The sequence below is a fragment of the Daphnia pulex genome, chromosome 5, assembly GCF_021134715.1.
Source record: "Daphnia pulex isolate KAP4 chromosome 5, ASM2113471v1".
Lineage (NCBI taxonomy): Eukaryota > Metazoa > Arthropoda > Branchiopoda > Diplostraca > Daphniidae > Daphnia > Daphnia pulex.
The window spans coordinates 7,116,268-7,131,486 of record NC_060021.1 but is presented as its reverse complement, the minus strand read 5'-3'; the positions used below and the strand labels follow the sequence as shown (position 1 = coordinate 7,131,486).

At 42.5% G+C, this 15,219-nt stretch overlaps 1 protein-coding gene across 2 annotated transcripts in view; it reads right to left on the bottom strand.

Annotated features, from left to right (window-relative positions):
- Positions 1-5,499, bottom strand: part of LOC124194952 (netrin receptor UNC5C-like) — a 31,296-nt gene extending 25,797 nt beyond the window's left edge. For both annotated transcript variants that reach the window (XM_046589358.1, XM_046589359.1), the window contains exon 1: positions 5,149-5,499. The gene's annotated coding sequence lies outside the window, so the exon portion shown is untranslated. The remainder of the gene's footprint in view (positions 1-5,148) is intronic.
- Between the last annotated feature and the right edge of the window lie 9,720 nt (positions 5,500-15,219).

The following is a 15,219-nucleotide window of genomic DNA, read 5'->3' as shown; positions in this document are numbered from 1 at the left end:
CAAAAAAGGTAAAGGGCAACACAAAGAAATGGCAGGGTCTTGTGGTAATTATTGTACAACTGACGAAAGTCGCGGGTGTTCACGAACGCGTTCACCGGCGACCGCAAATCGACACACACACGAAAAGCGTGCTTCATTAAGACGGAGTAGACGCTGCTGGCATCGGTGTCGGTACAAGTATAAAATCGAGTTAGTCAAAGAAAAAGGATTTTCAATTTCTTTTGTCGACAGAAAAAAAAAAGAAGGGGGAAAAAAGTAGGTGGTGGTTGGTGATGGTGGCAGACCACATAGGATTCGTTTCCTTCGTCTTCATTCAACTTGGTTTTCTTTCTTTAATTTCTTTAATGTTTTGACATTGAAAACGACTTGTGTGTCTACTCGGCTACGTCCACCCACCACAAGTGAGTCCAGTCAACCAAAATCCCCCACTGTATCCACAGTGCGCATTATAAAGCACCTAATAATAAAATGCCAAGTTATTTCTGTGGAGTGGGGGGAACGATGAGGAGGAGGAGGTTCATTTTCCCTTCTCTTTTCCTGTTGTTTCTTTTCTTTTCTTTTTTATTTTACGATGATCAACAGCAGGACGTCAGTCGTTTATAAACACACACACAGGAGCCGAGTGCCTGGTTCTTATAAACTTTATGGAAGACCCGCACACAAAAAAATATAAATAAATAAATTGTCTGATTACATACCACTAGACTTCTCGTTCGTACGAGCTGTACAAAATCAGCTAGAGGGGAAGAATACAACAACAACAACAACAACATGTAAAAGTAAAAAAAAAGGGAGAGGAAGACCGCAACTTCTTCCTCCTCGTCTTCCCGTGGCGGTCGTCGTCGGTGGAAACGCGCGGAGAAGAACCGCCCGCTGCGTTGAACGCTCACGTTTTCTTTTTTAAAAACCCATTTCTTCTGGCTCTTGTGTTGCTTTGTGTGTGTTCCAGAAAATAATTCAACTCAAATTGATTCTCTTCTTCCCCCCCGTTTCGTCCTAGACTCAACTTCTTCAAGTTCCTAAATTCTTTTGTCTTTCAATGAAATCGACTCGACACAAAAAGCTGACTGGCATTTTATCCCGTCATCATTTTAAAACATTTTCCCGAGCAAGAACAAGAATTAGCCGCTGCCTTTTTCAGCCTTTTCACCTCTCAACTTTTTTCTCATTTTGACCAAAAGGGAAACTACAAAAATCTGCTGAATACATAAAAATGACGCTACTAACAATCACCCAGGAGATGGGCCAGAGTCAAAGGTGGGCGGGAATGTCTGCAGAAGTTTTAAAAAAAACCTTTTCGAGTGTCGAGTCTTGTCGACTGCAAAGGTATAAAGTAGAAAAAGATGGCGGATAAGAGCAACCAAATGGGGGGCTGGTGCTGATTATATACATGAACCTTTTTTTTTCCTTTTTCCTGGGCTCTTTCTAACAACCTCCCTCAACTTCTCCGCCTCCTCCACCCGAGAGAGAGAGAGAAGCGAGTCCAGCACCGAAAAAGAAATAAGAGCGCCGAACTGTTTTGCCTTGTAATTTGGCAGCCAAGAGTCAAACAAGCGGCCCGACTGGCATGAAAACCGAACGAGAGAAATTGTTTCGTTTTTCTTTTCTTTCTCCAGCGGTCCCGAAAATGGTCAAAAAAGGAAGAAGAAAGGCTAACACACACACACACAAAAAAAACAGTCGACGACCAATCAGATTATTTCAGCTCAGGTATAGGGGGGAGAAAAAGAACTCACGTCCTAATTACTATCTTTTGGTAGCCCCTCGAGTCTTCGAGTTAAAATGGGAGAAAATGGACGAGTCATGCGAGGGACTCTTTTAAAAGTTTCACTTTTAAATTTTCAATGTTCACGGCAATGAAGATGAAAAAAGACAGAGGAGCAATTTCAATCCGAAACATCGCAGACGATGTCGCTCTCAGACAAACAACAACAATCACTTGATGCTGCCATTTCGTGAAGGCTTCATTATCTCTGTCGGGAGAGATAACCATTCTTCCACCGTTCCAGCTGTTAGCTGTTGGATGGCGTTGATTAACTAATTACAGGGCGCCCTCAATCGGTTCACCTCTAAGCCAAGGTGTCGTGACGTGATGCAGTAACCTCCTCAAAACGTTGCAGGAGCTCCACCAAATTGGCGAAGCCTTTCAAAGAAGTTCCAACGCGTTTTTCAAGGGTTCAACAAACGAAACGGACAAGAGTTGTAGTTTGGCTGGTGTCAAGTAACTCGACACTTTCAAGTTGGATCAAGTGAAAGAAAGAAGAAAGAAAAAGATCAAATTCCCCCATATATATACACACAGGGCAGAGAGGAGTGATGTAAACATTTTTGTTTGTTCTATTCGGTCATTCAAAAGAAAATTTAAAAAAAAGGTTTCTCCTTGACGAGGGTTTGCCAGTTTTCACATGGCCCCTTAAACTTGGCATCTTTATTCTTTTTGGTTGGAGACCAGGTGGACAATAAATAACATCGTTAACGACATTTGGGAGCCTATTGGTTAACAGGAAGGAATTCGTTGCCCAATTAGGTCGATGATTCAACGAGCGAATCGATCAGACCGTAAAAAGGTGAATAAAAGAAATTGGAAATTGGTGATGACACATTCGCCTAGAGTGGAGCCTCTTCACAGAGGATAACAATAACAACAACAAACCCAAAAGAAAAAAGAGGAAAGAAAAGAAAAGACTCTCAAAACATGTTAGATCTATGGAGGTCGAAGAGAGCTGATATAGGGAGAACTTGATAGGCATCTTTTTTTTCGAGGAGGTAAAACTAAAAGCTCAGAAAGACATTTCTTCTTATTCTTTTCAACAGGGAGAGGATTTTTTTTGTCCTTCTTCTTTTTGGATGTCAGATGGAACCCGAGGGTTCTAATACTACCGTGTTCGGGCGTTGAAATCATCCTTCCATCTTCTTCAAACTATATAGGACCCCCTCAACATCAGTCCCCCCTGCCAACCACCACAAATTCTCTTATAAAAAGAGGAGCGACTCATAGACGAGTAATTGTTGTCCTCTCTATTTCCACATTGGGGCTCTACTGTTTGAAGAGCTGATGACGTCCTCCTTTTCTTCCCATCTATTTAGTCTCTTTTTGGCCCTCCCTACTACTACTACTACAACTACGACAGTACTCGAGAAGATGTTGTATGGCTTCAATTCCCTCTCCTTCTTCACCGTTTTATTAGTTTTGGGGGCAACAATGTTTTCTTATATGCCTTTAAGTGAAAGATGATGCCCCTCCTAAAAGATGAGACACTGTACACACACACAGTCGCGACGGCGCGGGGTAAAAAAAAAGGGAAGTAAGGAGCCTATGGTAATGTGGATGGGGAGTGAGGATGGCATAAAAACCGGTGGGTTGTCGTCAGTTGCACTTAAAAAAAGACGAGACGACACGCAAAAAAGAACCAAAGACGAGATACACCGGAGAGACTCGTCTCACTCGGGAGACAGCGACTGGACATGTGACCTGGGCTGCTGCTGCTCCTTATTTTTTATTTCCCGACAAAAACCCCAAAAATGATCCAAGACAAGACGGCGACATTTCCCCTTTTGGCGCCGATTAATTTGCGGTCGGCTGCGATCGTTTTCAAATGCAATTTCCCGAAAATGGGAAGAGGGGGGAAATATTCGTGTTTGAAAATATTGTTGGAGGTGGTTTAGTGCCGTGAGACAATGTCGAAAATATTAACGACGTTGAAAAAAGGGGGGAAGGCCTTCCACTTCGCCTATAGTTATTACACGCTTTCCCGAATGCCTTCCTCCTCCTCCTCTCTCTTCTGCTCCTTGAAATGAACCGCAGCAGCAACAGCAGCAGCAGCCAAGCTGCAAGAATTTGTATAAAAGACTCGTATTTGGGGTGGTTGTTATGTTTTCCCCTTTTGCGTTCGTGCGGGCTTTTTTTATTTTTTCTCTTTCTGATAAACACCGACTCACACAAAAACCATCCCGAGATGGGGTCTATAAACCACAGGCCGACTCGAGTCAAAACCCAAAGAAGAACACGAGACAATCCATAATACATTTCGAATTTGGAAAGAAGAAGGAAAGAAAAAAAAAGGAATAAAGAAGAGAACGAGAGGCTTTGTTTTGCCCCCACGATATCCAAGCCCCTGAGCCAAACTCTTATTCCCTTTTGAAAAACAAAAACAAGATGCACAGGCATAGAAGACACGAAAAGGGAGAAAAAACCTGTCCATTACCATAATCACATGAGGAGAAATATCGACTCGGACTTTTAAGGCTGTTCGCAATCCAAATGGATCGAACCATTTTTCATCTTTGTTTGGTATTATTACGATGTTCAAATCATCAAAATGTCAAACATAGTCTGTGCGAATTCGAATGTTTTCTAGAATAATCTCGTGAGATGAACTTGAACGCTGTAGAGCGTATCAAAATTCTGTGCATAAATATACACAAGAGCCGCTCGAGCCTTTTTTTTAGATAAACGACTGGAACCAATTGCCGTGCCCCCCATCTCCTCTCCATAATACAACAACAATTTTCTTTTGAGACTTTCCAGACGACAACAAAAAGCTCCTCTCTCTTTTTTTTGTCCGACCTCGGTAGGAAAAATGATCCAGCCGTCCGTAATTAGAGTCAACGACGGAGCTCGTTATTTATCCATTCTTTTAAACCAAGTGAAATTGTTTTGAGGGAAAAATAAAAAAAAACAGAATTGGAAAAATTGATTCGTCGAGACTCGAGAACAATGAAATTACTGTGTGATCCATTTTGTGGCCAAATTTTCTTATTTTTCCTACGGTGGGCGGAGAAAATTGTTTTTCTTATTCGAACAAAAAACGCCACCGGAAAATGTCGGGAGGGGGCGACTTGACGAGGTGAGGTGCTGCTGCTTACGAAACTGACACACACGCAAGTGCATGTTACAAATGTGCATGTCAAAGAAACCCCCCACACCTGCTGCTGAACTGTTTTTTTTTTTTTTTTCATTCTTTACTTTAGTTTTCAAGGCGATGATTGAAATATTTTTCCCATTTTCATTTATTCTTCCCCCCAGTCGAGGAAAAACTGAATAAATTTCACATTAACCAAATAGAGAGAGAAAGGGAACAAGAATACCACAAGATGACCAAAACAAACGAAATACGCCCAAGAAGAAAAAAAAAAACGACAACTAACCTGTGGCCACCAAATGAAAAAAGGTTTCAATCACCAGACGACGTGTAAATCCACTTTTGGGCGCCAATTGAATAATCCGTTGGAGTATTTATAAAAAGAGCCGGTTTCACTATGAATCAAACGCAAAAACCACGAGGCAAACAACCCAAAATTGGCGAATTGAATTCAAGGTTCAGAAAAAGAAAAATTCGTCTCAAAATCAAACTAATTGGGAGTCAAAATTTCAGTATGACAAACACGTGCAACTTTCGGGAATCGAGAGTTTATCAGTCGAGTCGATACACAGCAGGAAAGAGAAGCAAAATAACGCACGTGCAACGAGAACTGGAGTCGGGAGACAACTGAGCCCAACCGCGTCAAATCATGGCGCTTTTCTATTCTCTCTCTCCCCTCTCGATTTGTTCTCAGGACAGCGCCTCTAGCGGCGGGTGATGGAAATAGTTCTATAAGAGGCGGAGCCTAGCAGAAGAACTCCATTTTACACACGCAGTCCCCTCTTTTCTTCTTTTTCCCCAACAAAAATAGGAAAAAAAAAAAAGTTCCCGTCGGTTACACAAACAAATGTAAATCCTTTTATGTCTTGTCCAAAAACTTGTGCTGATCTTTTTCTTTTTTTTTTTGTTTCCCATGGCCAATGGCTTAAACGATTTACGCGATTACACGGTGGTAGAAATCCAGTAGTGCGGTGGTGGGCTGGCGTATTATCAACAATTCAACAGGTTTGGACCGGATAACAAACCAATCATCACCACGTCGAAACGTTGTCACTTTTGGATTGCGAGATATGGTGATGGATCGATCAGTTTTCAATCGAACGACCGATAACAAAGCCGTGGTTTGAATTTTTTACCCAATCATTTATTATACGGCGATGTAATAAAAGAATAAAACACTGTCATCATCCTTATAAATTTACCACAAGCAGTTGTAGCGATGATCGGTAAGGATCGTCATTGATTTATGAGACGTTACGACACAACCCAATAAGAGAAAAGAAATGGGAGACCCATACGTCTCCAGTTTTCTTTCCAACTATTTCTATTTTTCCACAGTCACGTGAATTATTACCAAGAAGAAATTCGACGACGAAAATTACCCACACAGACTTACATCACCTCCGCCTATTCTCCTCCCGACAGGCCCAACAACAACAACGGCAGCAGTCTCCAGTCAGTTCTGATTTATGTTTCATGAACCTTAGATTGGATCGGGAAAAAAAAAACGAAACAAAGAAAAAAGGTATATAGCAGCATAATATGCAGCACACAAAAGTGCATCCGACGGCATCAATGTTGTGTTGTTGCAGTTGCTTTTAAGGACTAATTGAAAACGAGAGAATTGTATGGCTAGGGGAAAGAATTACGTACGACGTCCTGGTGGGAAGTCTCCCGACTACTAACGCGCTTTGATATTATATTCAGGAGGGAAGAAAAAAAAGAATCAGAGACGATCGTAAATAAATCGACTTTCTTCTTCTTACACGAAAAGAAACGAGCGAAAAAAAAAAAACGAGAACTGAATATAACAAGAGAAGATGGGGTTGGGTCGATCATAGGCGGGGCGCCACCTATCCAGGTCGTTTTGAACACCTGCTGCGTCTCCTTGCCCGCAACAAAACCCCGAAACGGTATACACAGCACCGACTCCATTAGACAACAGCAACAACAACAACAACATTGTCTTCTATATACAGATATATGCGTGAGCGTGCAATGTAGTTTATTCCATCTGTTCTATCCCAACGAACAAAAAGAAAATCTCGGCGTAGGCCGAAATCGAACGATTTGCAAGTAAATGGCCGTGGCCCGGCACAATCGAGGCAGAGCAGAGCGTCGGAAATGATGCCGTTTTCATTTGCATTCGTAATGGCCTTTACCGTTTTGTTGCTGTTGTTGTGGTTCCCTTTTTGGAAGGTGCGCGCTGGGCTATTTTATCGGAGAAAGATAATATCGCCTAAGAATATCGAAGAGAGAATGAATCATCATTGCAAGACATATCCAAAAGATTCATGTCGGATAAGTTGAGGGCTCAATGACCTCCACATCAGATAATATTATCCTTATCATCACCGAATCGGAAAAACATTTTCTTTTGATTTCAAACTGTCAATTTCCCTTGAGTGATGAGTCTTGATTGAATCGATCGTCAAAATCCAAATAAGCAGCTGTGGATAATTTGTTCTCGACACGAAAAAAATATTGACAAGTGCGCAATTAACCCGTTGCTCCGTGTGTTTCTTCAACGCGAAATGTACACAGGATTCAGTTACCAAAGCAACTCTTAAGAGCCACAATTTCTTGTGTATTTAGAGCGAACGAAATGGATGTTTGTTTGTAAAATGGTTCAGATTTATGGGTTCCCGCGTGTATCGCGTTCCTCCGCCATCACTTTTCATCTTTCCTGCTGCACTACAGTTTGGATTATTTGGAACGTTTCACAAGCGGACAATAGACGAAGCAAAGTGAAAAATGCCTTCAATAAATAAATGAGGTCGATCATCGGACACGAGAACTAAGAGCAACCCAAGTAAATGGCAGCTGGTCGAGTTCTCAGCAACATCAGCCGATTCAATCCTGATCTTATCCTGCGCCGAAAAAGGGGAAAGGCTAAAACCGTCGTCTGTTTGAACAGCAGAAATCCCTTTCTATTTATCTCAACTCTTTTTCTTTTTTCTTTTTTTTTTCTGATGGCTCTCGTCCATATAGACTGACGGCAGCAATGCTCTCAATGTACACATTGAACTCAACGAGTGCCGGCCGGGATCGTTGACTATTCAAGAGGCTTTTTCCAGCAGTCTCACCCATTGTAATGGATCACTCGCGCGCTGGGCTCTCTGGTCTTCTTTGATTCCGGCCCTTTTCTTTTTGGCAGACACACCCGCGTGATGGAATTGTATAGAGCTAAAAGACATAGACAAGACAATATCAGTTGCACTTGAAAATTCTGCTGCTGCCGGCCGGTTATTTTCTCTATTCTCGTACGCTGCCGACGCGCATAATAAGAGCGCGTCGAAGAAGCTGCGAGGAATCAAGTGGACGATTTCCAGTCTTTCATAATCCCCTTTCAATCCTCGTATAAGTCTATTCTCTCTCAGCTGCTGTCGTTGTGCATCTAGGCCAGCACTTTCCCTGTGTGACTGGCGTTCCGGCAGATGAGATCCAGCAACTTTAAACTCTCCAGAGTCAATATATATGTACACGACCGCAAGATACGGCCGGGTAGATATGGACGGAAAAGGACTTGTATAATACTATATACGTCGTGCCTATATAGTCGGATGGATATCGTGGTGTTTGGGTAGAACAGAAGGGAAAAAGGACTTTTCTATTTTATTTTTTTGAAGAATTTTTGGCCGGGCAGGAATGAAGGGAAGAATGAAAAAAAGGGATGGAAAACGATTCGTATCTTTCGGTTGACGGGTTGTCTCTTATTCACCACAATGAGGAACGTTGCGTGGACTGTTTTGACTATAAAAAAATTTTTTTTTTGTTATTTTATCTTTTCTAATTTTGTCCTTTTTTTCCTTTTTTGAGTTTCTCTCTTTCCATTTTCCCCTTTGACAGATCCTCGTCCGATTGTACACGGCCCACAGCACGAACGGACGGATTTACTACGAATACACGAACAGGCAACTCAAGGAATATGCGCAGTACTTAATGTCCGTCCTACTCTTTTTTATGTCTTTATCAGCCCCTACGGACATGCAGTTGATCATCATTTTTAATAGCGTCAAACGAAGAGGAAAAGAAAAGAATTACGGAGCGGCGACGTGAAATTTACGAGAGAGGAAGTGCGCGGGAAAATGCGAGTGCGCGGTTTCCTTTTTGAAATTTGATTCCATCATCATTTCAAGTTGGCAAAAGACAAAAGAACGCTTGGACCATTTCTTTTGAGAAACAAAAGAGAGTCCTGGGCTGGCTGGATGGCTTTGGGTTTTGTCATAGTTGGATGGAGTGATCAATCAAAGACAAGAAAATAGGACAAGTTAATCGCAACTGGAAATTGTTGGAGGGGGGTCTCTCTCTCTCCTTTTCCATCTTTTATCTTGGGCCCGGGAGGGGCTTAGCGCATCATCTCCGCATCGCCGACCGACGTCAATTTTCACATGGCGACAAAGCGACTCGGACAAATCCTTCACCGAGAAGTGGATCTTTATCTCGCCGGTCTCTTCTCCAGCAGCAATTCCCGCACATTAAACCGCTGATTGACGGAAAATGTTCTCATGTACATTACCGCGAGGAGCGCAGAAGAACACAGCAGCGCGTCGCGGATCTATGGTGGGATTCGAGAGTGATTGATTCATCCGCACGATAAAACCCCGTCCGCTGTCTAGCGTATTACACCGCCCGCAGCGCATAAACCCTATAGTAGTAGTTGTGTCTCTCGACCATCAAAACTTTCCAATGAGTGTGTGCTGTGTGTCTTCTTATTGCTGTTGTGCGGATGGAAATAAATTGCAGTAGCACCGAGCGGAGTAGAGAGAGAGAGCGGCTCGGCAAAAGGGACGCCCATAGCGCGTCGGTCCATCATTTTTTGTTCCCACGTTTCTCTTATTCTTTTACACTACATTGATAATAATAAACCCACATTAATCTGCTGGCTGTTGTTATAGTCTAACCCCCTCCATTTCTCTCTCATTTGACTCCCCCAACATTTTGGCCTGCCTCCCCCCCCCCCTCCTATACACTCCCCACACGCGACTTAGTTAACAAAAACTCTGGTAAGTCTTTTCTATAACCCAATTATCCCTCCTCCTCCTCTTATATACTTGTATCGGATCATCAAATTGAGACACAACGCCCTTCGGCACGTTTTCAAATGTCCACCAACCAACCGGCTGCCGTTCATCCTATACAAATGCCGACAAATTCATTTCCTCAAACTTATTCGTGTACACGTTTTCATAGGAGGGCTTCTGTTGAAATTCAAATCGATTGCGAGTTGGAAATTTGATCGTCACCAAAGGTCTCTGAAAGGGACACTGTTATTATTATTTTTTTTTTTTACTAGAACCATCCTGTTTTTTTTTTCTGTGAAAATTTATGAATTATTTCTACTGCCAGTTTAATGAGGCAGGAACTTCCGGCATCCGGTCGATAGAGTCTGGGTATAAATCCAGGACGTGCGCACTTAAAAAAAAATAGAAATGTACATTGTACAAGTACGAAAAGGGAAAAAAAATGTGCAAAGGGACCAAATTGTTTGGTGGACACCAAACAAATGATTGTGGCCATCGTATATAACGATCGCGGAATTCATTCGAGGGAAAAACAATCAAATGAAAGTCGCCTCTGCTTAAGAGGAAATCGCAATGTAAGAGAGAGAGACGGAATTCCGGAACTTGACGGTCCCCCTCACAAAAAAAAAATAAAATAAAATAAGTCGATGTTGCAGTTGAAACTTGTTCATTAGCGGAAATAGACGAGGGACACCCAAATTGTAGTAGACGAGGGGAAGGGAGTTTGGGTTCCCGGGTAATTTAAAAGTGAGCATCGTTTGTGTGTGGGCTCGCTTGTGTCATTAGCACCACGTCCGCATCCAGATGGATAAGCTTCATCCGCATTCTTCCGCCAATTTACATAATTGTCCCCAAAACTTTACAGCAACAACAACAACAACCCAGACGGGCAGACGGGAACTAGAATAACAACAACAACTAGTTAAGCAGCAGCAAAATCCAAACGAGATGATTTCAGTTGGCTGGGTCATTAGCACGTCAGATAAGAAAAATTTCTAAAGCCATTTGAAAATTATCTAGCCACCAACTGCCACCATACAGATGGACTTGATAAAAACATTAGACCTATATAACAATGACGAAATGATGAAGTGCCTTTCCAAATAATAAATGCAACAGCATGAAACTCTATATATAATAAATGGCGAATAGGAAACGGAATCACGGCCATTAAAAAGATCCACACATTTCCGACTGTTTCCGGTTATTTATTTATTTGGACGGGTGGATCGCCAGCACGAGACAACGTGTACGTGATTGAATAGACAATCGGCACGCTATGGTTTCTTCTCTTGTTGTACCGTTACGTTTTAATAATAAAAAAAAAAGGGAAATAATAAAATAAAAATGGAAAAAGGAAACTGAACCATCTGATATTATATCAAAACCATAAAGTTGGAATTGATCCGGGCGGATGTGTGTGTGTGTGTGCAGTGGCAGACCAACTATACAAAACAAGGCGACATCTTTGAATGCAAAACAGACGGGAGAGTATATAGCAGCCAGCCCAACTTTATCTAATCTCGCAATAGCCATCCGTCCCTCACTCCCTCCCCTGTTTTCCATTCTTATTCCATTAAAGATATCCATCGATGGATATGTTTCTGATGGAAGCCAGTGCCAATAGGAAGTCTCTTCCAGCCGGAAACGGTATACAGACTCCACAACGTCCGATTGCTAGCCCCGTGATAACATCTCTCCCCCCCCCCCCCCTCTCCATTCGAATTGCGTCAGTTCCAGCGATTCCCTGGAACATTTTCTTAATGCTCCTTTTATACTACCGGTAGAAAATCAACCAGCGATGACTCAATGGCCGAATCGCATCAACTTAAACCCATTTCTTTTTTATTCGTGAAGAGAAAAGAGAAAGATTCTATTCGTCGGTCAAATATTTAACGAACGTAACTCGACTGGAAATGATTTGTTTGAACTCGATCCATCTAGCAGTTGATGGTCTGGAACAGGAAAAAGAAAGAAGAAGAAGCAGCAGCAGCAGTGACACCACTGACTGAAAGTTCCAGCAGTTCAGCCACTTCAAATGTTTAAGCAAAGTCGTTTGACCTAAAAAAAAGTGACACACGAGACACTCACGACGCGCGCGGTGCCATCTTTCAACTCTTAAAGGTCTTCCTTGTACACAGCAGTCTTCCCCCCTCTCTTTTCTCGTGTTCTTATGCAACATATATACTCCAGGAGGAATAGTCACACTGAAAGAAAGAAAAAAAAAGAGTGCATGTAACCCCTTAGACGAGTATAAGCATGTACATGTAAGTAGAACCGGGGATCAGTGCGCTGGGATAAATATCTGGCCCCCATCTTTTTGCTCGTGCGCGTACCTCTTTTTCAGCCTGTCTCTTCATTCGCCTCTGCCTCTGCCGTAACATGAATTGATATTTATGTTGCTGCCGTCGTGGCTTTTGCTGGTGGTGCTAGTGGTGACCAGATGTCGCAAGGAATTTTCCTTCTCATTTGGAAACCCCCGAGAAAAGAAAATGTCATCTACAAGAAAACTACTGTGCAGCAAGCCGCTTTTGTTTGGTTCAAACAAGACTCGAAATTTTGACATTTTTTATTATTATTTCCTTGAGAGGGGAGAGAGTCTTTCCTCCCTTGTGACTTCACCTAGTCTTTTTATTAAGGAGCCATAGAATCTTATCGGTCAACCGAGTTGCTCTACAATAAAAAAAATAGTCGCATCGAAGTTAAGCGAAAGAAAGAAGAAAAGATAATTTTTTACTGCGCTGCTGTGCAAGTTGAGTGGCGGCGGTAGGAACGAGGAGCAGCAGCAGGAGCAACAAAGATGTTTGGGGAGTGCCATATAACAAGTGCTGCTGACGAATGCCAGACCAATTGTTTCTGACGTCGAAATGTTTTTCCCTATTCTTCTTTTGGGGGGTAAACCATCTAGAAAATTTAGAAATTCAAACAGCGACGCAGCACACGCCAAGAAAATTATCTCTAAATAGGATTGTCAAATTAATTTGATCCTTGTGTGTCAGGAAGCATATAAGAGAAGACAAAAATGGAGGAAATAAAACAGTTGCCCGGCTTCTCTTCCGGGTGGTATCAGAAGAAGCCAAACGAATTTCTTGTAATTTTATTACATCAAGAATTTCTTTTGATTCCCCCAAGAGATAAGACGACGATCTTATAATCCTCCTTGTGAGAGTGATGTAATAATGTACGCCTTTATAATAAATAATTATTTTGGCTATACTGCGCGGCTCAAAAGGAGTTGCTGGGGCTGATGAGACGGGAATCGATTCGGATTCAGGCGCGGATGATGATGGAAAGATCCGCGACGTGGGGGTCATTAAGACTCTCCGTCCCCCCCTCACCCACATCAAGTAGGAAGAAATGAATGATTATCATCATCATCATCATTCGTGTGCTGTATGGCCATGATGATCAAGTGACACGCGATATAAGACGGGAGCTTCCAAAGTAAATAAATTCTACGAAACAATTCCCGCGTTCCTAATTTTTTGATCTTTTCAAATAAAAGTTTGACTTTATCTCAACTCGTAAGTGTATAGCCCTGAGGGGTTGTGCGATAAACAACTTGTGGTTTAGTTACATATTGACTCTTGACTGGCTACCGCGCAGAAGTAAAGTTCCAAAGGTCACTGTCGTTGTTTGCTGGACAGGTGTGTAACATTGTCGTCCCCATTGTCTCCCCATCTCAGACATTTTTGGATGTGACAACAAAAAGAAAAAGAAGAAGTCGTACGAATGATGACTATCTTGACACGGACGATAAAACGTTAGACAGGCGCCGTTTACACACACACACGTCCTGCAACTAATATACAGGAGCTACTTGATTATCTCATCCGAGAAGTGTATAGCGACAGTGTGTTCTATATTTGAGTTAAGACGAGTCGCAGAAGGAAATGAAAATTCCAGTTCAAAAGAAGAAAAAAAAAGAGGTTTGAGTTTGGCGGGTGAAAATTGATGAACGATGTCGTTCAACTGGCACGATGGGAACATCCGACTAACATAACGCTGTGTGCACACACGACCAGTTTCGGCCGCTTGTCCTGTCGGGATTTCGAAAATCTCTCGGGTTCGTTGGATTGAGACTTTGCAGATGGCCAGGCCGAGGAACATTGAGGAGCAACTTTATTTAAAAAAAAAAGGTTCTGGGTATTGGAAGACGTGGGCCGAAAAACGATGGAGAGCTGAAGTGTAACAACTTGTCTCTCTTCTTCTCTAGGTTCTCCTTCTCTGGTGACGTGTTCCAGCGTTTTCTTCTATGGCAACACTTAAAAAATCTAAGGCAGCAGCAGCAGAGAAAAACTCTTCAGATCTTGTTGGGGCCCTCCACCCCGAAATAGAACCGGGCCACCAGAGCGTCTGCCCATCGTAGCAAGACGAAGAAACAACGAAAGAAAACGACACACAACAAAAAAGCGAAGATGAATTTGGAATTGTCGCGCGCTCTGTATATATAAAATGCGTAAAAAAGAAAAGAAAAACGAGATGCGACTTTTGGGAAATGTGGCGAGACCGCGGCAGCTTATTCCAAATGTTCCATATCTCAGAGTTCTCCTTTTTGTTTCTATTTCAGGATTTATCAGGAAATATTGGACCGACATCGGTCGTGACAGAGCTGGAAAATGTCTGGAACGGCAACTTTTTTTTCTTTTCTTTCTCTCCCCCCTTCTGATTCTGATGTATTTCATTTGAATAAAAGATGTTGTACACATACTGCAAGAAGAAGAAGCTAGACACAACGGACACGACAAGACCCCCCTCTCTCTCTCTTCTCGTTGCACACGGAGAGAAAACCCGTGAAGGGGGGAAAGAATAAGTCGGAAGGAGAAACCGAAATTGTTATTCATTTATGCAGTTAGGTGATGGTGGTACGTATATAGTGGCCAGCTCAGAGAAAGAGATCGATGCGCCTTTTGGGTTTCTTGTCAGAGAGTTCGTGTATTTGTTTTTGTTTCGAATGGATGGAAGACGTTATTCACTCCGGGTGAACTATACGCGAGTCGATTTCTTCTCCCGAATTGCGTGCACTTACATTTCCGGGATCTTTGGATTGGGAAGGGGGTTGTTTCTTCGCCCTTTGGCTTCTCCCTCACCACCCCCCTTGATCGCGGTGAATGAAAATCTCATCGATGGAAGGATGGATGCTCCTTTCCTGTTTATGCCGTAACTCGGTTTCTCCCTGTTGCCCCATGATCGAGAGATATCACAACTCAAAACAGTGTAACGTCTTCATCCGGCGTTCTCTTTCTGGGTTAACGTAAACAACCACCGATTCTTGTCCTCCCTCAAAAGTGGCTTTATCTCATCCGCGTTTCGTCCGACTGCGTCTAATTGAT